This window comes from Pongo abelii, chromosome 2, assembly GCF_028885655.2.
Source record: "Pongo abelii isolate AG06213 chromosome 2, NHGRI_mPonAbe1-v2.0_pri, whole genome shotgun sequence".
In the NCBI taxonomy this organism is placed as follows: domain Eukaryota; kingdom Metazoa; phylum Chordata; class Mammalia; order Primates; family Hominidae; genus Pongo; species Pongo abelii.
This window is the reverse complement of record NC_085928.1, coordinates 77784135-77811191: the sequence shown is the minus strand read 5'-3', so window position 1 is coordinate 77811191 and position 27057 is coordinate 77784135. Positions and strand designations below refer to the sequence as shown.

The 27057-nt window shown below is 34.7% G+C and overlaps 1 protein-coding gene across 6 annotated transcripts in view; it reads left to right on the top strand.

Moving 5' to 3' along the window:
• CNTN6 (contactin 6) overlaps positions 1–27057 on the top strand; it is a 319353-nt gene that overhangs the window by 15672 nt on the left and 276624 nt on the right. The window contains exon 2 of one of the 6 annotated variants that reach the window (XM_024243955.3): positions 21867–21977. The gene's annotated coding sequence lies outside the window, so the exon portion shown is untranslated. 6 annotated transcript variants of the gene reach the window in all.

Sequence of the window (27057 nt, the reverse complement as noted above, 5' to 3'; positions counted from 1 at the left end):
GACCAGGCAAATGAAAAAATATAGACTGGAAATTCCTGTTAAATTTGTTTTCACTTTGATGTGTATGATCTGTGCAGAATTAGTTGGAATTAGTTGAATTTTGAACAAAGACCAATATATAAGAAATATGTGCCGATTTTGGCCTTCAAGGATAAAAATACGAAGAGCAAGGCAGGTTCACAGATATCCATGTGCTTAGAGTCAAGAACATAGCTGACTTTTTTTTATTCTTAAGAACCTTTATAAATTTCTTAAGTGTTTTGTAGTACACTGTGGACTTGAGTGTTACTTTTATATCAGGTTATAAGTAATGTTGGCTAGACGTCTATCCAATGAACTTTCCCTTTCACTTCACATATTCTCTGGGCTCATGGTTAGCCAGAACAAATTAGAAGCCAAAAACGTAACCAAAATTATCACATGGATTCTTACTGCATGGTGGGATTATTTTGTTTTGCTGACATATATCATTTTGGTCAATAATAATAATAACAGTAAAACAGTGTTGAGTTACTCAAATATTAGTTGGGGCTCTTCAGAGAAATAGAACGAATAGTGCCACATTATCTCTCTGTCTCTCCCTCTCTCTCTAAATTTATGAATTTTCCCTTTCTCCATTTTCTGTTTTATTAAGGGTCTCAATGGATTACATGATACCTACATTGGAAATGGCAATCTACTTTACTGAGTCCCCTGACTCAAATGCTAATTTTATCTGGAAACACCCTCACAGACACGTCCAAAATATTGTTTAATACGGGCACCCCATGGCCTAGTCAAGTTGACACATAAATGTAATTATCACAATGATACTGGTAAGAGAAATTCAGTTGACCTTGGTGATAAATAGGTATTTTTCACACAAAAGCCAGAAAATGATCATAAAATATGTCATATGGTTTAAAATTATAATTGTTGAGTACCCATTTCAAAATGTTATTGTTCATTCGAAGCACAAATTTTAAATTGGTTCAATTCTATAGATAATTATGACATGACTGAATATTTATTCATGGCAAATCCAAGAGCATTCATTTGCAATTGCCATTCATGTACATGTCAAAGATGCCACTTTTTATTGCACATATTGTGAGAGGGTAAAACAAATAACCTTTCCTCCTTAAAATTAGACTGCTCATTAAATGTGTCATTAATCATATTTTAGACTCCAAAAGATCAAAGTAAAATGGCTCTGAATTTTAAATTTTCCAGGGTGACAAAAGCTGAACAGTTTATTAATGTTTGACCACGCTCCAGGTGTGGTGGCTAATTTCTGAAGATGATGTTCCTCTCTGTTCAATTGCCTTTCAGCTCTCGTGGTAGGTGCTAATGTGTATAATTAGCATGATTTCAGACTTGTGACCTGAACGACAGACCAATATCTATAAGGGCTGTGGTCCAGCCAGGTTAGAATAATACCAAATTGATATGCAATTAATTGAGCTTGCTAAGAGGTTACTGAAAGAAGTTAGGTCTAAATTGGGGTTTCAAAATAAATCACCCGAAATTATTTAAGAGTATAACTCGGACCCCCCAAAAGTTACCTCCATCTGAAAGGTTTAGATTTGGAATCTCCAGTTGTTATGATAAATATAACTATAATTAAGGCTCTGGGTGTTAATGTCAGTGTTATGCAGAAAATTACCCTAGACATAGATAGCTCCCAGCATCTACATCCTGTTTTCAATTTTATTTCTAATAAAAAAATTTAACCCATTCGAGGTGACAAAATTCCTTAGAGAATAAATGTTTTTTAACCTTGGGTAATAATAGAATAAAATATAGAGGCAATGACATATATCAAACTCATCGTATTACAGGTTGTGTATCCCTTATCCAAAATGCTTGAGACCAAAAATGTTTTAGAGTTTGAAATTTTCTGAATTTTGGAATATTTGCATATATATAATGAGATATCTTAGGGATTGGGACCCAAGTGTAAAAATAAAATTCATTTGTATTTTATATAAGCCTTATACATATAACCTGAATGCATTTCTATATGGTATTTTTAATAATTTTGAGCAGGAAACAAAGTTTTGACTACATTTTGACTGTGATGTGTCACATGAGGTCAGGTGTGGAATTTTTCAGTTTGGAGTCCTGTTGGTGCTCAAAAAATTGTAGATCTTGAAGCGTTTCAGATTTTGGATATTGAGCTCTTGAGTGCTCAAACTGTAATAGCATTGAGCTATTTAGAATTAAGTTTGTATTAATTAGAATCCTTTCTACATGTTTGGTGTAAAAAGTGCTTGTTGTATTTAAGACTGTAAGGAGTCTTTGCCAGATTTGATTTGTGTTTGCACTTTTAATTTTGTAAATAAATAACTGATTTTAGATTTACCCGTTTAAATTGAAAAGTACTGTATATAAAAATTAACTAACTTTATAGAAAAAGTTTTGAAATATTTAAAAGAAGTTAAGATTTACTATTTTGTAAGGGTAAATACATGAATTAAATGCTTAGGTTTTTCTTGTTAAGGACCTACTGTTGATTTGTCAGACTGTTTAGACACTTTAAGAGAACATAATAATTCAATTTTAGAATTACCATTTAAAATATTTAAAGCAATTGTAGTAAAGTAAGTCAAAAGTCCTGATTGTTTATGTGTGTTTAGTCTGTTCAACATGAAATAATTGAATTTTAATTGTGGCAAAAGAGAAGAAAGTTTTTCTTGTTTTAATAAGATTATAAAAAGAATAACAGACATACAAATGAAGCTAAAAATTTTAAGGGGGAAACAGCGTTTGCATTTGAAATTATAATAAATTTGATATTATGATCCCCGATGAGCATTGAGGTTCTAAGGGGATTCAAGGGACTTGCCTGAGACTACAGAGCAGGAATTCACATACAGATTTTCATATACAAATCCAGTGGCTGTGGTTTCCACATTCATTCTTAAAAAATCAAGGTACCTTTTTGGAGATGCATGCAAAATTGTAGAGGAAAAGAAAGTAATATTTAGAATATAGTTTCTAATCTTTTATTGTTAATTTTCTTGTTTACAATTTACCAAGGCAAAAAAGAAACACCTTTAAAATATCAAAATAATATAAATATTATCTACCATTGTTTTTCTATTCCCAGTTTAATAAACAAGTTTATCTGTGTGGCAATAATTTTTAACTCTAAACAGAGCCAGTAGCTGTTCTATTACTTTGGACTTTTTAAAAGATATAGTTATTTTGAGTTTGCATTCACACATATTCTAATTTAGAATACACAAAAATTTACTTTACATTATTTATTTTCTCTTAACATATTTGCAAAGATTTAGTTATATCTGCAAAAATGATATGTTTTTTATTCTTCTATTTTTACCCAAGTTGTTGATGGTCTTCTGAGATCCATCTGAACAGACAAGGAAGAGACACATGCTTCTGTTTATATACACACTCATACTTTGTGTGTGTATACAACCTTATTAGCTTCTTGACAAAGAAACTAAAAAGAGATTTAATTTTTAAATGCTTCTTCCCATACTCTATCCTTTTATTGTAATTTTTAAGTCTTTAATTATTTTTACGTATCTCTTCTATATACAGGTCTTTATAGCTGGGTCCCTACTGCTGACTCAATTTTGAACTACCTATCGATCTTATCTTAAAATTGTTGTGTAGTTAGTGGAGCATTTATTTATCAGCTTTTCCATTATGCTTGAGTATTCTACATGGCCAAATATATATCTGACCAATATCCTTCTTTAGGAACAGTGCTTTATGTTTTTCACATCTGATATTTACATCAGGTGCATTCAAAAAGCAGTGAACCAAGTCCTATAAAAACAGATAGAAGAATCACTTTTAAGTATTAATGTCAGAAAAAGAGAATTGCTTTTTGATTTAGGATATGTAAATAGTCAATCTTATTAAAAGATTGACTTTAAAACATATCCAACTCTGCTAAACAATGGAAGAATCTAATCTTTTTTTGATTGAAGAAACCACATAAAACAGGTATACCATCATGGGGAAAGTAGGTACTTTCTATATTACTGTCAAAAGACAAAAATTGCCTCTTGATTTAGGATTCCATAAACTTTTATGGAGGTGTGCATGGCTGGAAGACATCAATACCATGCATCGTTCCTTGGATGGTGGGCTAGGCACATATTCTAACCTTTGAACATTTCTAAAATAGTATCTTTCAAAGCTGGCAAATTTGGGGAAAAAGAAATTCCTTATATAGATGAAGCTTGAAGGAAGGTGATGTACGTTGTAATGGGTTTGCTAAGATTTTCACTTAATATTCAGCAGCCCTGAGAAGCTTTCTTATCTTCTACTCTAAGTCAGTACTTTGAGAAAAAATATGAGGAGCAGGTTTGACAAGGTGGTCAGGATTGTGATTGAGATGAAGCTAGAGCGATGTGCAGTTGAAGTCCTCCCAGGTCCTGATTCAAATCTACATCTGATTTCATGACCTCTGCTGCATTCCTCTGTCATGAGAAGAGCAGGGACTCTTAGTCCGATGACAGAATCAACCTTACCCTTTGGTTAATTAGAAGGGGCAGTAGTAAAGAACTCGAATTTTGGAGCCAGGCACACCTGGATTTGAATACTGGTCAGATGAACCACTTACTACATGTTTGGCCAGAGATATACACTTTGATTTCACTGGCCTCATTTTTCCTATGTGTAAAATTGAGAAATAATAGTTGTCCCACCTCATATGATTGTACGGAGGATTAAGTGAGATTATTGAATCTAAAAGTCTTAGCACAATGTCTGACATACAGCAACTAGTAGTAAATTTCAGCTAGTGTAGCATTATTGAAATTATTATGACTAAGGGACTATTGTAGATGTTATATGGAAAGTGGTAGTCACCTGGGGCCATATAGTGACCCCCAGTGCTATTTAGCTAATTTCTGTTGTATATGCATTGTATACAGTTCAAATTAGTCATAATCACAACAAGAACAACCACCAATTGATATAGTTTCAGGCACTTTCTTTAGTACTTTAGGCTAACATATTTAATTCTCATAAAAACCTCAAAGGATATGTGGTATCATTCCCCATTTTACAGAAAAGTAAAATGAGATTCAGAGATGTAAAGTAAATTTCTCAAATAGAAAAAACAGCTGTTAGATTGTGGAGTCAGAATTCAAAATCAGGCAGGCTTTTGCCAAAATTAATGCATTTTACCACCAAATTCTTAATTCCCAAACAGAGCACCAAGCACCCTAGGATGCAACAGTGAACTCAGAGAAAGATCATAGGATGTAATTAAATATTCTGGTGAAACAGTGATGCTCAATATCTGTCAACTACTGAGTGTGAGTTAGTTTCATTTCAACACATATCTTATTATATTTCTTTCAATATCATATATTTATTAAAGCTGGGTTTCCAGTGGATGTTGTGATAAAAAGCAAATACTGTGTGACATCAATGTAGAACAGGAAATGAGGCTGGGCAATCTTACTCTAAGTTTTGAAAAGTTGTGCTGTGCCCAACGGAAGTATGCTTGTTATAAGTAGAAGTGGGTACTTAAGAATAAGATAAGAATGCTATTTTTCCTCCAATATATACATATTATTTTTTTAAAGCATCCTGTAAGTCATTTGAATATAATTTCTTTGAACCAAAATACTTAAAAATGGAACTATTATATAGTTAGTTTGCCCTAGGGGTGCCATAAAAATGATTGATCCACTAAGGAGATCATGATATGAATAAACTGGGGAACCTCTGAACTACATTATTCAGCTTATCAGGGAAATATGTAAAATTTAAGGATCAGTTCATCAAACCTCATTAACCACCTGTTACTTCTCAAGTCCTTAGAGATTCCTTTCTAAAAGAGCTCACAGCATAATAAGAAAGATAGACACTGTATTAGTCAGGGTCCTCCAGAGAGACAGAATCAGTAAGGTATGTGTATAGATATTATGACAGAAGTTTATTAGAAAAATTGAGACTCTCGATTATGGAGACTGAAAAGTCCCAGGACAGGCCTTTTGCAAGATGGAGCCCTTGGGATGCTGGTAGCCTGGCTCAGTCTAAGTTCAAATGCCCCCAAACCAGGGAAGCCCATGGTTTAACTCTCAGCCCAAAGCCAAAAACCTGAGAAACTGGAGTGCTTGTGGTGTAACTCCAAAAGCTGGAGTTTCAATGTCAGAGGCAGGAGACTAGTGTAGCCCAGCTCTGGAGGCAGAGACCAATTCACCTTTTCTGTTTTTGTTCCATCCAGGCCCCCAGCTGATAGGATTGTGCCCACCCACTCTGAGGACAGATCTTCCCCTTAGTTCACTCAGACTCATGTGCTAATTTCTTCTGGGAATGTCCTTGCAGACACGCTAAAAATAATGCTTCACTAGTTCTCTAGGTATTATTTAATCCGATCAGATTGATCCCTAAAATTAACCATCACAGACACAAAGTCCATACTGAAATACAGTGTGTGAACCAAATTTCCAAGGGGCCAGACTCCCAGGCAGGTCACAAATATTCAAAAGGCCATAGCATTAAGAAGTGAGAGGAAGTTGTATTGGGGAGAAAAGCAAACATAAGAAATTTTCGAGAAGAGATGAATGAGAGAGGTCAAAATGCATGCTATTTATAGAATAATGAGTATGGTAATAATGGAGCACCCACTAATTACACTATCACTTGTTAAATACTTGTTACATTCCAGGCAATGCATTAGGCACTGGGTTGTGAAGATGAAAGTCGGAGTGACTTTCCTCAGGCTCTGACGTCTCTTGAGGATTCTGACAAGAAAAAAGTATATTCAGGCAAATGATAAGAGATGAGATTGGAAAGCATGGCTGGGGTAGAAGTAATATATTGCCTGTAACTTCTAAAGAGGCCAGGGACTTTCAGAATAATTAACACAAGGCCTAATTACTTTGGATTAACTAGTAGCCAAATGCATTCACAAATATTGATATTATTCAAATTAGCTTCATCTTACTAAAAAAGATGCTGTATTTGTGTATTCTTCTGCCAAATAAATGAGAGGCATATGTATATTTTTCCAGAATCATGACTTATTCAGTTTATGGTCTAATTGTTGGTTGAGAAGATAAGTAAATAACAAATTATCATATGAAAAATGTGAGACTGGGAGTAATTAATGCAATAAAATAGATTGCTCAATATGCGAACAACTTCATTGTAAATTCTAGGAAAAGGGTCTGATTTCTGAAGAAAGATAAAGTCATCAAAAGTCTTAAGGATTGAATTAAAAGATAATTTTAAACATTTACTGCTGTAGTATTTAAATTTAAAGATTCTGGCACAATAAGACTATTGAATCTATGCTGCATTTTATGTTTAAGGGGATGGACTCAGGTAGTTAGGACGTGATTATTACTGTCCTATGCCCTCTAGTTAAATCTGGGTAGAATTCTAGTTTTAACTGAAGACCTCTATTTAATCATAGGCTGTATCAAGTTGCAGACACAATTCATGAATACTCAGATATAATGGTATCATGCTACTAAAACACATTAGTTAAATACTCTCACTCACTCAAATGGTATAGGAGAATCATCTTTCTTAGATATCTCTCCATGACTACAGTAGGGGCACAGAGCAAGAACGGTCCTGTCTCCCACATGGTCACCATTCATTTATTTCTTCATTCAGTAGAGATTTTTGTGCACAGAGGCAGCTACTGTGATAGCAGAAGTATTACAGAATTCAAAAGAGAAAGAGTTGATTTCCAGCTCGGCAATCAGGGAAGTCTTTAAGAAGTAGGTGGCATTCAACTAAAGAATACACTCACTCTTCAGTTCTGTGTGGCTTGATGAGTATACACCATTACAATCGCAGACTTTGGCAGAACGGGAGGGTTGAAATAAAATAAAAGAAAGGAGAAGAGTGGTGGCAAAGGCAGGATGACTGGTAACATTAATTGAAGAATTCTTTATTTGTATTCGCCAGTGTGGGCCTCTTTCCTATTTAGCTATCACATAACTTGAATGCACGTTGTCATTAGCTTGCTTTATTCATCCTATGAATCAAGGCTTGGAGATGTTGAGAACCAAGTTTCTGTGTGTGGCAGAAAAGTAAAGAGATGAATAGAAGTAATGACATAGAATAACATCCTCTTGCTTTTTCCACTATTAATTCTATTCTGCCAGCAGTTATTTAGCAGCTTTTTTGTGTTAAGTCCTATGTGGATACAAATTTAAGAAATGACACATTTTTTTTTCTTGAGGGGATCACAGGTCAATAGGAACACAGGGATCTGTCAAAGATCATGATAAATGTAATAAATAAGAGAACATAAATATGGACATAGTAAAATGGTAGACCAGAATAGGCAAAAGATAATTATTGATGACGGTCAAGGAAGAATACTTCGCAAAAGTGGTAGTTTTAGTCTCAAGACATTGAGAGAAGACATTTTTTTTGCACTGGCCATCCCATAAAATGACTCTCAATAGTGAATAGAACAAGAAACAAAAAACTAAATTTCATTCTCAATGAAACATAGAAGAAAAAAGTCACATTAAAGTGCTTTCAAAGGAAGACAACTGGAAGAAGCAAGTGAATTACCATGCAGACTCCCCTAGAAGGCTCAGAAGCTGGGCATCTTAGGAGGCAGTGGTAGAAATGCTTAAACCTAAAACAGAGGGCTCATCTGAAAGTCTGCCACTTAGACCTTCTTTTTCTCTCAACCTACGGTAGGTTGGAAAATATTTGAAGACAAATTGAGCCGCAAGAGCTGCACAATTTCAGTTTTAAGACCAAAAAAATAGCAGAAAGCTGGGAGTTTATATGATCCTTCTGTGGATAAGTTGAAAGACACATAAATATAAATAAATGTAACATATGTACATAGGCTCTTAAATATCCATGTTTCGAAATTCCCCAGTAAAAACCAGAGTTAGCCTTGATAACCTAAGAAGAAAGCCCACAAGTCAACAAGCCACAATGATGAGCACAGATAAATGAATGTATTGCTAGGTTTATCACGTTTGAGGAAGTCCTCAGTGGAAGAAGGTAAGACCCCAACTAAGTAATTACTGGCATTATGAAGAAAGATTAAGAACAGTTCAAAAACATCACCATTTTCTTCATAGAGTTTTTAAAGCCTTTTTCAATCATAAAAGGGAAGCTTAAAAAATAAACAAAAGGGCCAGGTACGGTGGCTCACGCCTGTAATCCCAGCACTTTGGGAGGCCAAGGCGAGCGGATCACAAGGTCAGGAATTTGAGACCAGCCTGGCCAATATGGTGAAACCTCGTGTCTACTAAAAATACAAAAAAAAATTAGCCAGGCATGGTGGCACATGCCTGTAATCCCAACTATTCAGGAGGCTGAGGCAGAAGAATTGCTTGAACCCAGCAGGCAGCAACTATTACAGTGAGCTGAGATAGGGCCACTGCACTCCCACATGGGCAACAGGGTGATACTCTGTCTCAAAATAAATAAATAAACAAACAAACAAAAGGACACCAACCAGCAGAGAATAAGAAAGAATTTGAGGATGTTTAAGTTATGATAGCCAGACTCACAACAAACAAAAAGGCAACAAAACAACATTTAGTACAAGAACTGGAAGATAAAATTGAATAAATTATCCAGAAAGGAGACTGGAAATAAAAATAAGTTGATGATAGTAGCAGTAACGTCAGAATGCTAAAGAATTTTTAATCCTAAATAAAATGATCCAAATCTTGGAACTGTAGTGATAAAGAGGACAACCTAAGCAAATATGAGAGTAAAATAAAAATCCTTTTTGTATTCCAAAATTACTTAAAATTTATTCCCTGTAATCAGACATCTGAAGACATGCTCCAAAAATCAGTAATACACAAAGGAAGCTAAAGACAAGGAGTCTAAAACAGGAGAGTCAACAAGGAGAAGGATTAAGGGAAGTCCATCAATAATAGTGGTTTAGCAGGCCTGGAGAAAAACAAATGTGTATTGCAGTAGTGTATGAAAGGGCTTCAAAGGAATAACTCTAGCAAAATTGAAGGAATGAGTGGATTATCTGACAGGAACTATCATGAGGAAAATTGTGTCAAGACGGTTTTATAGAGTACTTGAATAGCAAAAACAAACAAACAAAAAACCAAAACCTCTTCTGTAGATGCCAAAACAATAAAAGCAATGAAACTTACAATAATTAACTCTTGAATAAAAAAGGAAAAGTTATTTATAATGAAAATGTGATCATACTGTTTGAATCTTCAGTGGACAACATTTGTATAGGCTTAAGCAGGAAAGTACTGAATATGGAATATGGATGGAAAGAAAACCTGATACAGAATTATATTGGAAAACTGAGTGGAGAATAGAGATACAAGAGAGTCGTATTGTTACCTATTAAAATTGGATGCCAATGGAGAATGCCAAGTCATCAAGTCTTTTTTTTTTTTTTTTTTTTTTTTTTGAGAACAGAGTCTTGCTCTGTCGCCCAGGCTGGAGTGCAGTGGCATAATCTCAGCTCACTGCCACCTCTGCTTCCCAGGTTCAAGCGATTCTCGTAACTCAGCCTCCTGAGTAGCTGGGATTACAGGCGCCTGCCACCATGCATGGCTAATTTTTGTATTTTTAGTAGAGACAGGGTTTCGCCACGTTGGCCGGGCTGGTCTTGAACTCCTGACCTCATGTGATCCACCTGCCTCGGTCTCGCAAAGTTCTGTCTGTGGCTTCACAGGCATGAGCCACTGCACCCAGCCGGAGAATACCAAGTCGTGAATCAAAATATTGCCATGTCATAGACATTATTTAGAAATATAGATGTAAATACCAGGGAGAATAACTGGAAAACAGAGTGGATACTTACAGGGAATGGCCTAGGGAAGAGATTTATATTGCCTTTGTTGTTCTCAGATTTATTTGGCTTCTTAAACACACATGTGCATTACTTTTATATAAATATAAATAATTGCTTAAAATTAGAAAAATGAATCTCTGACAAAGATCTGGAGTACTATTTGGTGTTTACCAGCTGGACCAAGGACAGAAGAACATGGTAGCCAGAGAGGTAAGAAAGGTTAAAAACAAAAATCAGAAACAGTAAGTCCTGTTCAGGGAACTGCAGGTGGTTTGATATGGCTGAATAATTAGGAGGCAGAGAATCAATGTGTTATAGTGGTTATGGGTTCAGGCTCTGGACCCTATCTTTCTAGTTTTGTTTTACAGATATGTGACTTACTGTGTGACCTTGCTAAGTTCTTTAACATCTCTAAGCTTTTGTATCAATTTCCATATGTGAAAATTGGGAACTTTAATTTGTACTGCAGGAAATGAATCTACATCTTGTTAGCATGCATTTAACTTCACCCACAGATACTATTGGAGAGTTCCAAGCTTCTCTCCTTCAAGTTCCTGTGTTGCTTCTGCATCTCTGAGGTTCCCCAGAACTTGCTAACCAATGCATAGGGCAAACCAGAAATGCTGACTGGAAGTAGCAACAAGTGATTTAATGTTCCCAGAGGTATTCCTGAACTGATGAAGTAAAAGAGTAGGTTGATAAATATACCAGGTTCTCCATCCCTTTATAGGGCAATTCTAGAGTGTATATTCTATAGAACCTTAGTAGATCTACAGAGAAACTGAGCTTCAGTTCCTTGCAGTGTGATTCACACCATTCTGCACATTTTACTGAATTTTCTCCCTTCCCTGTCTCACTTTCTCCACACACTGATTTGTGCTTCTGGTAATCACTTCCCAAATAAGCCCTTGTCTCAAGGCCCACTGTTGAAGGAAGGCAATCTAAACAAATATCTATGCCATGTTTTCAAGAGGATTAAATTATATGCTCCATACTTAGTAAGGCTAAATATGTAACTCTGCTGCAGTTGTTGTTAAATGCCAGGATACGAGGAAAGTTCATTTATGCCTGTATTATCAGTTAAGATATTATCCTAAAGGTGAAGAGAAGCCTTTCACAAAATGAGTTCAATCCACAGGACTCAGTGACTCACTGAACACGTGTGGTGAGGAGCAGGGCTAGGGAAAGATAGTGCTCTGAATGACTCACAGCTTTCTAACCTGTATATGACCTGTATGGAATAGTAATGCTCACAAACAAGAAGCATAATAGAACAATTACAGTTTTATTTCTAAACAAAGTCTAAAGTCCTGGTTTCATAAATGAAGAAAATAATGCTGTCTAGGTAAATAATTTGGCCAAGATTCACAATTCACTGATCCAAAGGCCCTAAGTCCCCCAATAATGTCCTTTTTCTATAAGTTTTTTCAACCATCATTCGTCTTAATTATTCTTGTCTCTTGAGGTCATGATTGGTGCACAGGTGGTCAATATAGGTAACATAATTGCTGAAAGAATTAATAAAGATTTATTTCCTAAATCGATCCAATTCATGTTGTTTTCTTTTAGTCAAGTACTGGTCACTTGGTCTTTCATATAGTCATGTCTCTCTAATTCATAATTTAATGGAAATTATTTTGGCAACTCCAGCAGACATCTGAGAGATAAGCATATCTTTTGTGTTGCTAATGTTTTCTGCCAGACTGAAGACCTTGGTGTTGATAAGATGGCTGCTTTCCAATGCCTCTAAAAAAAAAAAACAAAAACACCATTTTCCTCTCTCCTTTTTCTTTTATTTACAAATGTAATCTCTGACCCATGAATTCATAAGGTGAGAATGGTGAGTGGCTAGCTTTTTATAGGACCATACATAAAGGGCCAAATTCATTGACCCATCTCCCATCTTTCTAACTACTTAGGGAAGGAATTTGAAAAGAAGTCAATGTGGCAGATTTGAAGGAGGGGCTTTTGGAAAGTGTGCCACAGGCTTTTTTACATTCTCTCTTCCAGACAATTTGAGTCTGCATTTTTTAAGTGAAACTATTAGTAATGTAGTGATTTCAAGTTTGTTTTTTTTTTTAAGTTGGTAGATGTAGGTCATAATAGGACTATAATTTTATTTATTTGTTGATGGTCTGATTTTAAGCCCTTAGAACATTAATGTCTGGGCACATTTGAGAAAGAATAACAGAAAAATCTTGTGAGTGTGTGTGTGTGGAGAATGTCTCTTTGGCCCAGATAAACTCTTTGAGCTTTGACATCTTAAAAACTCTATGATTACCATATTTTTATATATAGTCAGATACATATAGGTTCATAGTCCTGAGAACTGGTTAAATTGAGTTGTCTTATTGCCAGGGTCTGAGGAAATTTGAAAGAGAGCATCATAGAAGACAGTGCATTGAACACTGTTAGGCTAGTAACAAAAGAATGAGAGCCACAAGACTAAAAGAGAATTCCACTTGTGTGTAAACAGAACTTCAGTTACTAGATAAGCATGGCTTTTTCCTCCTTATTTTTCTACCCTTTCCTTTATTCACTTTCCATCACCCCCCTTAGTTCCCTCCAAAATATGAAATTGTCATTGACTTTATTAAGATATAATTCACATGTAACAAAATGCACATATTTTATGGGTCCAGTTAAATGAATTTGAAAAATGTGTATGCCCATATAAATCCCTGTTCCTGCCTATCAAAATAAAGAATACTTATATATCATCCAGAAAAGTACTTTCACACTTTTTTGAAGTCAATCCTACCACATTTCTTGCCTACAATGACTGATCTGATTTTGATCACCACAAATTAGTGTTTTTCTGATTCTAGAACGTTATATAAATGGAAGCATGTAGTACGGTGCTTTATGCTGGACATTTAGTTCAGCACATTGTCAGTTTCATCCATGTATTTACACAAATCACTACCTTTTTCCTTTTTATTGCTGAGTAGTATTCCATATGCCACAATTTGTTTAGCCATTCTCCTATTGATGGATATTTGGTTTTTTTCCAGTTTGGGCTTATTATGAATAAAGTTCCTATTAACATTTAAGAGCAATTCTTTGGGTAGATACATGTTTTCATTTGTCTTATGTTCTACTTTAGAGAGGAATTAATGGGTTATATGTGATGTTTAACTTAATAAATGTTTTTGAAAGTGGTTGTGCCATTTTACATTCCTGCCAGCAATATATGAAAGGTTTAGCTGTTCTACCTCATCATCAATGTTTGGGGTGATCAGTCTTTTTAGTTTTAGTCATTATTCTGGGTGTGAAGTGCTATATCTCATTGTAGCTTTAATTTGCATTTCTCTAATGACTTATCTTTTTATGTACCTATTGACTCTACATATTTTACTTTGTAAAGTGTTTATGAAAATATTTTGCCTATTTGATTGCTTCTTGTTAGTGTTATTGTTTTACATATTTTAGACACAACCTTCTATCAGATATATGTATTTTGAATATTTTCTCTCAGTCTCTGTTGAAGAGCAGGTAGTCTTAATTTTTATAAAGTCAAATTTATCTATATTTTTATGGTTAGTCATTTTTGAGTCCTAAGAAATCTTTGCTTATCCCAAGGTCACAAATATTTTCTCCTATGTTTCCTTCTAGAATTGTATAGTTTTAGTTTTTATGTTTACTCTGTGATCTATTTAAAATTGATTTTTGTGGATAGTGTGGAGTTTCATACAGATATCCTGTTTTTCTGATGTCATTTTTTGGAAAGATCATATTCCTGGCTAAATTACTTTCTTTATTACAAACTTGGAAAAGCCTTTTTAAAACTTCTTACCTTTTATCTAGTGGTAGAGTACATAAAATCTTCTAAAGTTTGTTTGGAGATTAGCATTATTCCTTTGAATATTTTCTACATTTCTGATTTTATTTAAAATATGAACATAGTAGATAGGACACATACTACATAATGATCATTGTTTAATAATATAGAGGGTAAATTAATATAGCCAAGTCACTGAGTTGGGAAGAAAGTGTGCGCAGTTACTGGCCTCTTTATTTTCTATGTAACTCCCTTTCCTTTTTCTGTGTCTTCATATGTATGTAAATATTTCGAGTGGTATGTAGTACTGAGCTACTCTATTGGAACACAGAGTTAAACAAATTGACAGGATCGTTATTGATAGGAGTTTCAGGGAAAACATTGTTAGAACTAATCATTACAAGTTTTTTGAAATTGAATCTCTTATTTATAAAAAAGCACAGAAACATCAGTATTCCATAGCTTCTGTATAAGGTCTTTGTGTTATGAAGCTCATGTTGCAAGATAGATATTGAGTAGTTTGCCATATTAATTTTGATTTGTATTTTTTTGTAAATATGATTTCATCACATTAAAACAAGAGCTACAATAACAGAACTTTAAGTAAGAGTTAAAAATATTCACCACCAATCTATTTTGCCTACCTTACTGATTTCACTTGCCTATGTTCTTTTGCTAATTTTTGTATATAGTCAGAATGTTTATATAAGGATAATCATACTACAGAAATGGTTTGCCTTTCTGATTTTTTTGAAACATATAAGATTACAAATATTTTTCATGTTGCTACACAGCCTTCATATTTATCCATTTTAATGACTACGAAGTAGTCTAGTAAGTGATGGATAGTAAGACCATCATTTACCTATTTTATTACTATTGATGAGTTTAGGTAGGCCACACATTTCTGCTTAGAGCTGACTCCAAACATGAGAGAACGCATGTGTATTGCCTTTTCCTTCTTTGTATAATTTATATTTAGAATATCAGCATAATTAAGTGCTTGAGAATAAAGAAGCTAGATTTTTGTATTGAAATCCCACTTTTGCCATTTTCCAGCTATTTCACTTTGGGTAGGTGTTCTGATCTCTCTAGACCTCAGTTTTCTTATTTGTCAAATAGGGATACTAACAGTGCCTGCCTCGTATATTTTTCATGAAGATTAAATGAATTACTTTTTTGCAAATCAATTACAGCAGTGAAATGAATATAAAAACTATATAAATGTCTTCTTAAAGTTCTGGTTAATGGAACTAGTATATTAATTTAATTTATATTGTCACTGAATGTAGGTGAGTATCCAGATATACCACAATATGACCCCAACCTTGAAAGAAATATACATTTACAAGAATAAAGAAAGAGAGAAAGAGAGGAAAAGAGGAAGAGAGAAACAAATAAAGGAAAAAAGGAAAGAAAGAAGGGAGGGAGAGAGAGAGGGAAGGAGGGAAGGAGAAAGGAAGGAAGGAAGGGAGAGAGGAACGAAGGAGGAAGGAAGGGGTCCTCAACCAGGGGTGATTTAAAAAACACAATTTATTGAAGTATAATTCCCATGACATAAAAATAACCATTGTAAAGTGGACAATTCAGTTGCATTTAATACAGTCACAATGTTGCACAACCACTATCCTCTTCGAAAACATTTGCATCAATCCAAAGAAAGAAGCTCTTACCAATTAGTAAATTTCTCCCCATTTTCTCCGTTTCACTTTCCAGGCCACAACAACTACCAATCTGTCCTCTGCCTATACAGATTTATCAATTCTGGATATTTTGTATAACTGGATTCATGCAATATATGACCTTTGTGTCCAGCTTCTTTCACTTAGTATAATATTTTCAAGGTTTATCTATGTTTCAGCATGTGTCAGAACCTCATTGCTCTTTATGGCTGAATAATATTCCATTTTATGTATATATCACAATTTGTTAATTGAGCATCTGGGCTGTTTCCACCATTTGGCTATTTTGAATGTGCTGCTATAAGCATGTGTGTACAGGTACTTGTTTGAGTACCAGTTTTCAGTTATTTAGGGTATAAACCTGGGACTGAAATGATAGGGTTACAAGGTAGTTCTATGTGGAGTTTTTTGGAAACCACAAAACTTTTCCAGTACCACACTGTTTTGATTATCATACGTTCATATTTAGCTTTAAAATTGGGAAGTATAAGTCTTTCAAGTTTGTTCTTTTTCAACGTTATTTTGGCTATTCAGGCCCTTGCAATTACATAGAAATTTGAGAATCAGCTTTTCCATAACTGTTTTCTAAAAAAGCCATTGGAATTTTAACAGGGATTGCCTTGAATCTGCAATCACATCAGTAGGTAACACTGACATCTTAACGATATTAAGGCTTCTAATCCATGAACATAAGATATCTTTCTATTTATTAGATCTTCTTTAATTAATTTCAGCAATATTTTCTAGTTCTCAGTGTACAAGTTTTTCACTTTCTCTGTTACATTTATTCATGGGTATTTTATCCTTCAGAATGCTATTATAAATTGATGTTTTTTTCTTAATTTGCTTTTCAGATAATTAATTGCTGGCATATAGGAACATAACTAATTTTTGTCCTTATTTTTTATTTGTTTTTTAATTATTTTATAAAACTAATTTTTATATTTTGATCTTGTACCTACAACTTTACTGAATTTGTCCTTTAGTAGCTTTTTGGAAGATTGAGATTTTTATATGTAAGATTATGCAATCTGCAAATGGACATCATTTTGTTATTTATTTTCTTCCCAATTTAGATACCTTTTATTCAGTTTTTTTGCCTACTTGCTCTGGTTAGAACTTCCAGTACAGTGTTGAACAGCAATGGTGAAGGAGACTATTCAAGTCTTGTTCCCGATCAGAGTGAAACAGATGTCAGTCTTTTACCATTGAGTATAATGTTAGTTGCAGGTTTCCCTCAAATGTCCTTTATTTTGAGAAAGTTTCTTTGTAGTCCTAGTCTTCTGAATGTTTTTATCACGAAAGTGTTTTGGATTGTGTTAAATGATTTTTTGTGCATTAATTGATATGATCATATGAGTTTTTCTCTCCCCTTCATTCTATTAAGATAGGGTATTCCTCTGATTGTTTCCTTATGTTGAACCACCCCTACATTCCTGGGACAAATCCCGATTGGCCATAATCTATAATTCTTTTAATATTCTGTTGGACTAGAGGTGATTTTGGCTCCCAGTTTACATTGGCTATGTCAAGATATTTTTGTCAGAACTAGAGGAGGGTGCTACTGGCATCTGGTGCATGAAGGCAAGGATGCTCCTAGATATTCTACAACAGAGAGCAAAGCATTCCTTTCTCTCACAACAAAGGATTAGCCAGGCCAATGCGTCAACACCACCCAGATTGAGAAACCCTGAATTATACCAACCCTGCTACTATTCTTAGTATACCCCACCCTTATCTCTCTAGCCTTTCATTCTGTCTTTTCCCCCTCCATCTTCTCCAGACACATAACTTTTTGTTTCAGTACTCCAACCACACTGAACCTCACTTAATTTCTTCTCTTAGTCAAGTTATCTTTGGCCTATTATCTTCCACACCTGTACTTTTTCTAATCCAAACATCCCGTCCCATAAGAATGATATAATGGACTTTGGGGACTCAGGGTTGGGGGAGGTTGGGAGGGACCTGAGAGATAAAAGAACACATATTGGGTATAGTGTACACTGGTCTAGTGATGGGTGCTCTAAAATCTCAGACATCACTGCTAAAGAACTTATACATGTCACAAAAAACCACCTGTATCCTAAACATTATTGAAATATTTTTTTAAAAGAAAGAACGTCCCTTCCCCTTCTTCACTCCCCAACATCATCACCTGGTTTTACCTATTATGATTCAATTTTCAGCCACTTCCGCCATGAAGATTTTCTGACTTTCCTTAGACCAAATGAGGTACTTTTGCTGCATTTTTCCCAAACACCAGCATTGCCCATGCCATAGCACTTATCAGAGTTTATTAAAATCACGTGTTAATTTCTACAAGGTCTGGAAGGGTCATATTGTTGCTCCTATTTGCTCACTATTGTATCTTCAAGACCCAGATCAGTGCCAGTTACAAAGTAGTCATTTTGTTATTGTTTTTAAGTTATAGAATGAACACAAGAATAAATGAATAAATCAGCCTAAATTTTTCTGTATCTGGAACATTCAGGAAATGTGATAGTTAAGAAATATGTCAATGTTTTATGTGTGTACACCTCAGATATGCCTGAGAAACAGAAATAACCAATGGAAATATTTTTATTTTAGTTATCTAAATCTTTACTTATCTGCCTTGGCCCTAATTGACTAAAACTATATCTGATTTTTAAAAAAATCTCAAATGTTTGATTCAGTATCTGTGCAGACTGAGACACAGACCCAAAGCTTTACAGTGTGAATTTTTAAAACTAAATCTTGAATAAATTATCAGATACATAAGCAAAATTTGGAAGGGAAATTTGGGACGAAAGAAAGCAGTTCATTTTAGCCTTTTACATCAATGGGCTTGGAAGATGATTTCCAAGGAATTGCTGGTGTTGCCTGGCAGTGCCCAATTTCTGAAGAAAGAAACAAAATGTAATCTGCACACAGTCAAATGCCAGAGGCAATGTGAGTATTGTGCAGGTTCAAACCAGGTCAGAATAAAAATGACTACTAACCAGCCATTCAGCTTGTAAAATGATGTAAGAACTAGTTCTTACTTATTGCCCTTAACAAATATTAAAAAATAAGTCATAGTGTCAGCTACTAGATGCACCAAGTTTTAGTGCTGCTTTATGGGCTAGAAGTGTTTCAAGTAAGAGTTGGCTGTGATGTGAATTTCTGTAAATTAAAGCTTAGCTTTCCACTTAATCTAATCAAAGTACCGGTAATATATTCTAATGATGATTTGACAACCCCAGACACATTGAGATAGTAGCATTTTAGGAGAAAAGATCTGAGACAAAAGCCAGCTCCATGTTATGATGGTGAACTAGATAATGTTCTGCCTTTCGGGCATTGTAGTTTTCAGTTTGCTTTTAGTTTCAGTTTGGCTTTAGTTTGGATTTATATTTCACAGGATTTTTCAAATTGTATTCTCTCTTTCCACCATTAACTATACTCCAAAACATCCCAGAATTGTAGGAATTCTCCTAGGCCTAAGAATCTTCTCAAGCAATATTATTTACCCCAGAGTATTTTTGTCTTTCTCATATGATTGTCTAAATATTTAAATCGATAACTGATTTTGAGAAAGTTGCTGGTTTTACTAGCTTATTTTCCTTGAAGGCTTTCTAAGCCTCCATTCCTCACTGGAAAAAGGAAAGTTATACAGAAAGTTGAATCAGTATGTGATTTTCAAAAACATGTATATACATGTATTCAAATGTGTCCTAATTATAGATGTTTATTAAAATAAATATGATTCTACTGGTTAAGATAAACCAGATTCTCTAATTTCCCACCTTTGTCTTGCCATGTAGAATGGCGAGAGTCTATTTGGCTCAGAGAATTTTCAGAGATTTGACCTTTTCCAGTCAGTTTATCTAAAGCAGCGGCAATGATTCCCAATCTCATTATACCCCAGGTCACTGTCTTTTTACCGCATTTATTTCCCTCTTCATACTTATCACAATCTTTGTTAATTGTAACTCTGCCTATTTTCCTACTGTCTGTCACCACCATCTTTAGAATAAGAGCTACATCATGGCAGTGAGCATGTTTGCCTTGTTCAATTTTGTATCACTGACATGAAGAGCTCTTAGCACACTCATCAATCAATGTTTGTTAAATGAGCTTTTTTTGGCTGCCAACACCACATTTTATTGACTGGAAACAATGCCTTGAGCCAAGCCTGAAGAGAAGAGAAAGTCACAATCTTTACATTCAGAGTTACTTCCTGTGTCTCTTCAACATGATTCTTCCAACATCACCAAGGAACTTCCTACATGACTGAAGAAAAGATAGAAAGAAAGTCATCTGGAGAGTTAACACATTTCCAATTGGTGCTGAATATTATCTCCTAATATTCTGAAGATGTCATCACCAGGTCAATGGAATCTCAACATCCTAAGTTATATATAGATATCTGCATACATATGTACATTATATACAAATACAATATTATTTAATACAAATTATATAAAAGTAAATTTAGTTTTTATATATTTTATATGTGCTATATATAATTTATACATGCTTCTGTAAAAGTGTTTACTAATTCATTTGCAAGCAAAATAGAAAAGTTGAAAATGCCTGTTTTTCCCTACTAAGGGATGTGGAAATAGGGTTGCTTCAAAGACACATTCTAGCTCAGTTTAATAATAATTACTCAGTCACCACAGACAGGAAAAAATTAATTTATTTGGAAATGCAACTTTATATAAATGTTACTAGTATATACCAACAATAGTATTACATAATGGACACAAGGATAAATATTTAATAAGTTTGATACTTCAGGTACTGTAAGTAAAAATCCATTTTTAATTACATAAATTCCTTAAGTTTAAAGTTACCTAGTCAAATTTATCTATACTGATAGCTGCTGTCAGAATTACATGTAAACACATAGACCTCTCTAAGTGATTATGTTGTATTCCTCTATAACAATGAGATTCAGTAAAAGCCATGAATGATAACACTAGCCAATAATTTGATTCAACCAACACAACCAGAAGAAGTCCGTGAAGTCAATAAACCAGTTCCATGTCTTATATACAAAAATAATAGGTTGATTGAATTTTTACTTTCTGAATCTGTTACTTTGATATGTATTCTAGACATTAAATATATTTTGTCGATTGAATTTTTGCACACTGAGAAAATACAATCTAAATATAGCTGGAGGGTCTTTTCTATTTTTTTCCAAAATTTTCAGGCCTTCCATTAGGCCAAAACAACAGTTGATATGATATTTTCTAATATCTGATACAGCTTTTCAATTTTGTGTGGGTGTATATATACATGAAACACAGATTGTTCAAGGGGAAAAGAAGCCTATGAGATATAGAAATCAAAGGATATGCCTTTTAAATTGAGTGAGCACAGTTTTTAGGGCCTACAGTTTCCAAGTTTTGTATTAGGGAATGGCTGACCACAAAAATTTTTCTAAATTAAGTGCATACCAACTAGAATTACACAATTGGCTTCCCTTTTGCTACTTGACGCTCCCAACTTGAGCTGGTTTCATTCACTTATTGTTGAATTATAGAGACATAGATCTAACTAAATTTGACTCTTTTACCTCATCCTTTTGAAATTGTCATCTTTCTTCCATCTCCAAATGTAATTTTGCAGACCATGACCTTCAACATTACTTCTGCATCATAAATGTGATTTTGACATCTTGTTACAGAATGCCTACTTTGAGGCCTTAATTCTCACATCTAATGATACCCTGAGGATGACATGTGAGGCCAAGAGGGAGTGAAGCCTCATCCCCACTTTGTGCTTCTCTATTAACCAGGTAACAGTTATAGTGTTCTTTGTCATCTGATCAACATCACTAATTTATCCTGTGCACAATTTGAGGATCACCTAGTCCCACTGCCTCCCCACTCCACAATTTGTCAAAGAGCTAACATTCAATGAAGCAAAGTACATTCCAAAAATCACACAGAAAATTAGGCATAGTACCTGCACCAACACTTAAGCATATAAATCAACGATTATCTAGAGAAGCCTGGAGTGATGGGATCATTGAGTTTAGAAACTAAGAACATAGCTGTGCTAGTTTTAAAGAGAAAGTCACTGACTATTCACCTATTCTATTTTCCTTTTCCTTTGGAGTGCCAAAAGCCTCCTGCAGATGCATATATTTATTTACAGAGCAACATGCTTGTGTTAGCTGTTTGTTTCTAAAGTTTTTAAACAAACGACATTAGAACTTCCCATTTTCTCTTTAGCAACCCAAACACATTTAAATTATAAATTGAAAGATATTGGACTTTTAGTAATTCAAGCTTTCTGAGTACTATAAAGTTCCATAAAACTATTTTGGATAGGTAACTTTTTTATTTCTTATCTTCTCTAATCTTCACTTCAATATTGGAACAACTGGATATATACCCTCTTTTGTTTGCATAATTTTTCTTTTTAGTGTTTATGTAAATACATAGAAGGTAAAAATTAGTAAACTATATTCAAGGAAGGGTGTTAGAATACTAATGTAGCTAATGCTGTGCTTGGGAACTACTTAGGAAGAAATAGATTGGTTTAAAAAGAAAGTTATAGAATTTAATCAATCTTAAGAGACCAGCAGCATGCTATTATGGAACTATGACTTTAGAGAACATCTATATAACAGTATGATCACCAAAAACTTCAGCATATGCTGCCAAGATTATGTGCATATTTTAAGTGCAAGTTAGAGGGCTCCACCATCCCTTTTTGCCTGTGGTCTCCTGATTATAGCACTCAAAGTATTGCATCTGGGTAATCCTCCATTCCCAGGCGACTTGAGAAATTTGATCCCGTTGGTGTGACCAAAAGTTCCAAGTGAAATAGCAGAAATTGTACCGTCTTCATGCATATAGGCACAGGCTAGGGAAAGGTTTGGGCCGATTTTTGGCTTTGCCCTTTCCTGTTTTGTGACCTACAGTAAATTACCCAACTTTCTGCACAGTCACTTTGCATTGTTTTGTAAAATGTGAATAATAATGCCTTTCTCACACTTATTTTGGAGATTAAAGATAAATATGAATGTGCCATGAATTCTAATATGCAAAGTGCTATATTTATTAAATATAAGATGTTTTCTGTAACTCCAGCAAGTTTCCAGCATCAATGTTGGTATATCCAACACTTCCTACGTGACATCTGCTGGAGGCACATGTCTATAACTGAAAGTTAAATGTATGTGACTTCTACATGAATTTAAGTATGAATTTCTATATATTTATCAATAGTTATTGATTTCAAGTCTCAAGTCATGCTTTTGAAAACTATTTACATCAAGACTCTATTCATTTGTATAAAATAGTTTGTTTTTTAAAAACAGTTTTTCAAGACTTTTATAAAATAATATCCTTTTGAATAGATACATACATACATATACAGGTAAATTCAGGTATATTTTTAATGTTGAGTTTAAAAATTAGTTTAAAAAGGAAATCTTTAATTTTTAGTGTGATTTATCTATTAAAAGTCCTGTCTTCTCTATATTCTCTCTACTTAATGAAAAAGCCGATTGCAAAACAAGAAGATTGATTAGGGGTAATAAGCTTGGTATTCTAGTAATAAAAATCCTTGCCAAAGTCCAGTCTTTACACAAGACATTGACTATATTTCAAGGCCAATTTCTAACCCTATATCTAAAACATGGCAGGGGTTTAATCATTGTAGCAGACTCTGTCTATGCCCTTAGTGAATCTCCTACCCTCACTCTCTTCACCTCTAGGATTTGCCACTGTAACCCTGAAAGATAACACTGTGAAAACCTAACTATCCCTGACTGAAGGCTATTTTCTGGCCTAGGAAGCGTGCTTTCCTCCAAGCAAGAAAAAACAGAAGTGCCTGAGAGTTAATGCTCCCCAAAGCAACTCTCAAGCAATTATAGATGGGGAATTGATAAATAAATACCCATCTTTCTAGCCCCGTTGTTGAGTTTCTGAGCATTGTTCTGTACCACCTTCCAGTGGTCCCCGGAGGAACTGAGATCCAGTTGATGACACTGGCAAATGGCTTGATAACAAACTTTCACTGGCTTCATTCTCTTTCTGAGTAACCCACTATCCTACCAATGTTTCTTGGGATCCCAACTATACTTGCATTCAAATCCTTGATTCAGAATCTACTTTGGGGGGATCTCAAATCAAGACAACAATGTTTGATCAGTAAATCAATTGACATGTATGAAAAAATGTGCACATATGCAGACAAGAAAGCTTCTGCCTGTCTGTGTCAAAATAGGAACCATTTGTCTTCCTTTAACCTGGTTTATAGCAACTGTTAGAAATGGAATTCAACTAAGTGTTGCAAGAAGTCCATCATTTATAAATTAAGATGGAACTTACTTACTGTACTTTGTCTCCAGAGATTCTTTGAGTGTAAATAACATAGACAAAATCACAGAATATTAAGAATAGCAAAGGAACTGAGAACTCTTTCTCACAGCTATCAGGTTGGCCCGTTGAAATAACAGGCAGACCCTGGAGATGTTCCATAAAGCTGGCTTCTGCTAAGGTCTGCTCTGATACCTGCTATGTAATAAAAGTTCCTGACACATAGCAGGAGTTGATGTCCTGATATTCCACCTGCAAATGGTAGGCCTGCAGGGCACACCAAGCACTATGATATTCATCCTGGAAATGTAGTGCTGAGCTCAGAAGTAAGTAGGGTGTTAATTATCCATGACTAGTCACATAAAATCATGTCTTATACTCAGTTCTGGCCTGGAATGCAGGGTACACAAAGGGAGGAACTCATTGATACCAGCAGGAGCTATATGCAAGCTTCCAAAGGAACAATTCGTCCTTCAGTGCCTCATTCGAAGGCTGCTTAGGGGGTCGTTCTCCTTGAGTTAATGGGAGTATGAGTGTTCAATGAATGGAGATTAGCCCCAGAAGACAGGGAAGCAAATTAAATCCTTATTTTGATTTGAATTGGGAGTGAATAAAGTGTTCACTGCTCACTAAACTCAAGTGAAGTTAACATGCAAGAATGAATGGAGACTAACCTCTCTGTGTGGCAAGGAAGACCTCAAGGCAGTTAGTACCTGGGAACCTCCAGAGATAGAGCTGAGACAGAGGTGGTCATTCATCATACTCTGGAGTGATAAGAGTTTTTCAGTAAATGCTGTATCAATGTAGATAAATCTTCCTAGAACCAATAAAAATGCCCTTTGCCTTTTCTATCTTCTATTACAAGTAATTGCTATTCACCTTGTTATGAATGTCTTGAAAGTAGTCACAGAGTACTTGGAGTGCCTGGGGGATGAAAAGTTTGAAGGAAAAATGTAGCCGTATATCATTGGCATTCATGAGAAAATTCAGATTAGATGTTTGAAAGGCAGGTCCACAGGAGGCAATAGAGAAATCAGGAACAATATTGTGCCAAAAATACCACTCTGGCCAGGACATCAGGGAGTTTATGTCAGGTAGAGTGAAGGAAAGCAATTTGGAAAGAAAAGATATATGTGCTTTTCTATATGCATTTAGTTTATTTATATGCGTACATCCTCTGAAAAACTAGTATGTTCTGAATTGACAAGCAGATTGGGCCTGACACTTCTAAAATATGTAACTGTGTTTATGTTTCTTTTACTCTAAAAACTCTGAATAACATCTTGCAATATGATCAATACTTTTTCAAACTCATGTCTTTTAAAAATCTGTTTGCAACCAATAAGCCAAAAATGGGATGTGCTCAAATATCACTTTACATTTGGGAGGTCAAGTTTATGCCATTGGAGTTTACATGCAGATTACAAAATATTTTTTCTTTGTAAAGACACACCTACTCTGGTGTCTTAAAAATCAGTTGTATCATTGATGACACACCAGAGATATATGTTTTTTAAAATATGGGCTGGGTATGGTGGTTCAAGCCTGTGATCCCAGCTCTTTGAGAAGCTGAGGCAGGAGGATCATTTGAGACAAGGAGTTTGAGAATAGCCTGGGCAACATAGAAAGACCCTGTTTGGGGCAGGAGGATCATTTGAACCCAGGAGTTCAAGGTTGCAGTGAGCTGTGATCCCACTACTGCACTCCAGCCTGGATAACAGAGGGAAACTCTATCTAAAAAATAAATAAATAAATAAATAAATAAATAAAGTGAAGATGTTGTGGATGATATCATCCTTGCTGGGGGTCACTTTACTGCAGAAATAATTTCACTTCTTTCCCTCTTCTAGAGTGTTTGAATAACAGTCACTTGACGACAGATAGTTCAGCTTAAGCCTACTTACTTTTCTTCATTCCCCTTATTTAAAAAAGTCTTATGTGTCTGCTTTCAAGGAGACTGTACTGAATTCTATCAAGATAACAGGAAGAACAATAACTCAAAATTATTATTACTTCTGAGAGGCTTTTTCTATAATATACCTGAAATACATTTAAGGCACTCATAAGTAGCAACCAATCACCCACTCATTCATTGAATGAATATAAGTTAGCACATCGTGTATATAAGGACACATACACAAGATCCTGAAAAATACACCAAGCAATATGCCAAAAAAGGAGACATGCCACAAATATTTTGTTTATTCATTTATTAAAGATAAATTGATTAGAAGTTGAAAGGAAAGTGGAAGTACTTTTAAATGAAGGTTTAATGAAAATTTCGTAGAATAAGGTCATTGAATCTTGACAATGATAAAAATTAGAGAATTCCAAGCAGATGGACCAACATAAACAAAGATAAGACATTCTCCAAATAACTTGATCTTTTCAATTTGGTTGTTTTGTACTTACTTTTGTAGTAATAATAATAATAGCAGCTAGTATGTATTGAGAGTGCAGACTGCCTATAAAATATTGTTCTAAGCAGTTTATATGAGTAAACTTATCCTCACCTTAAATGTGGAAAGTAGCTACCATTATTAG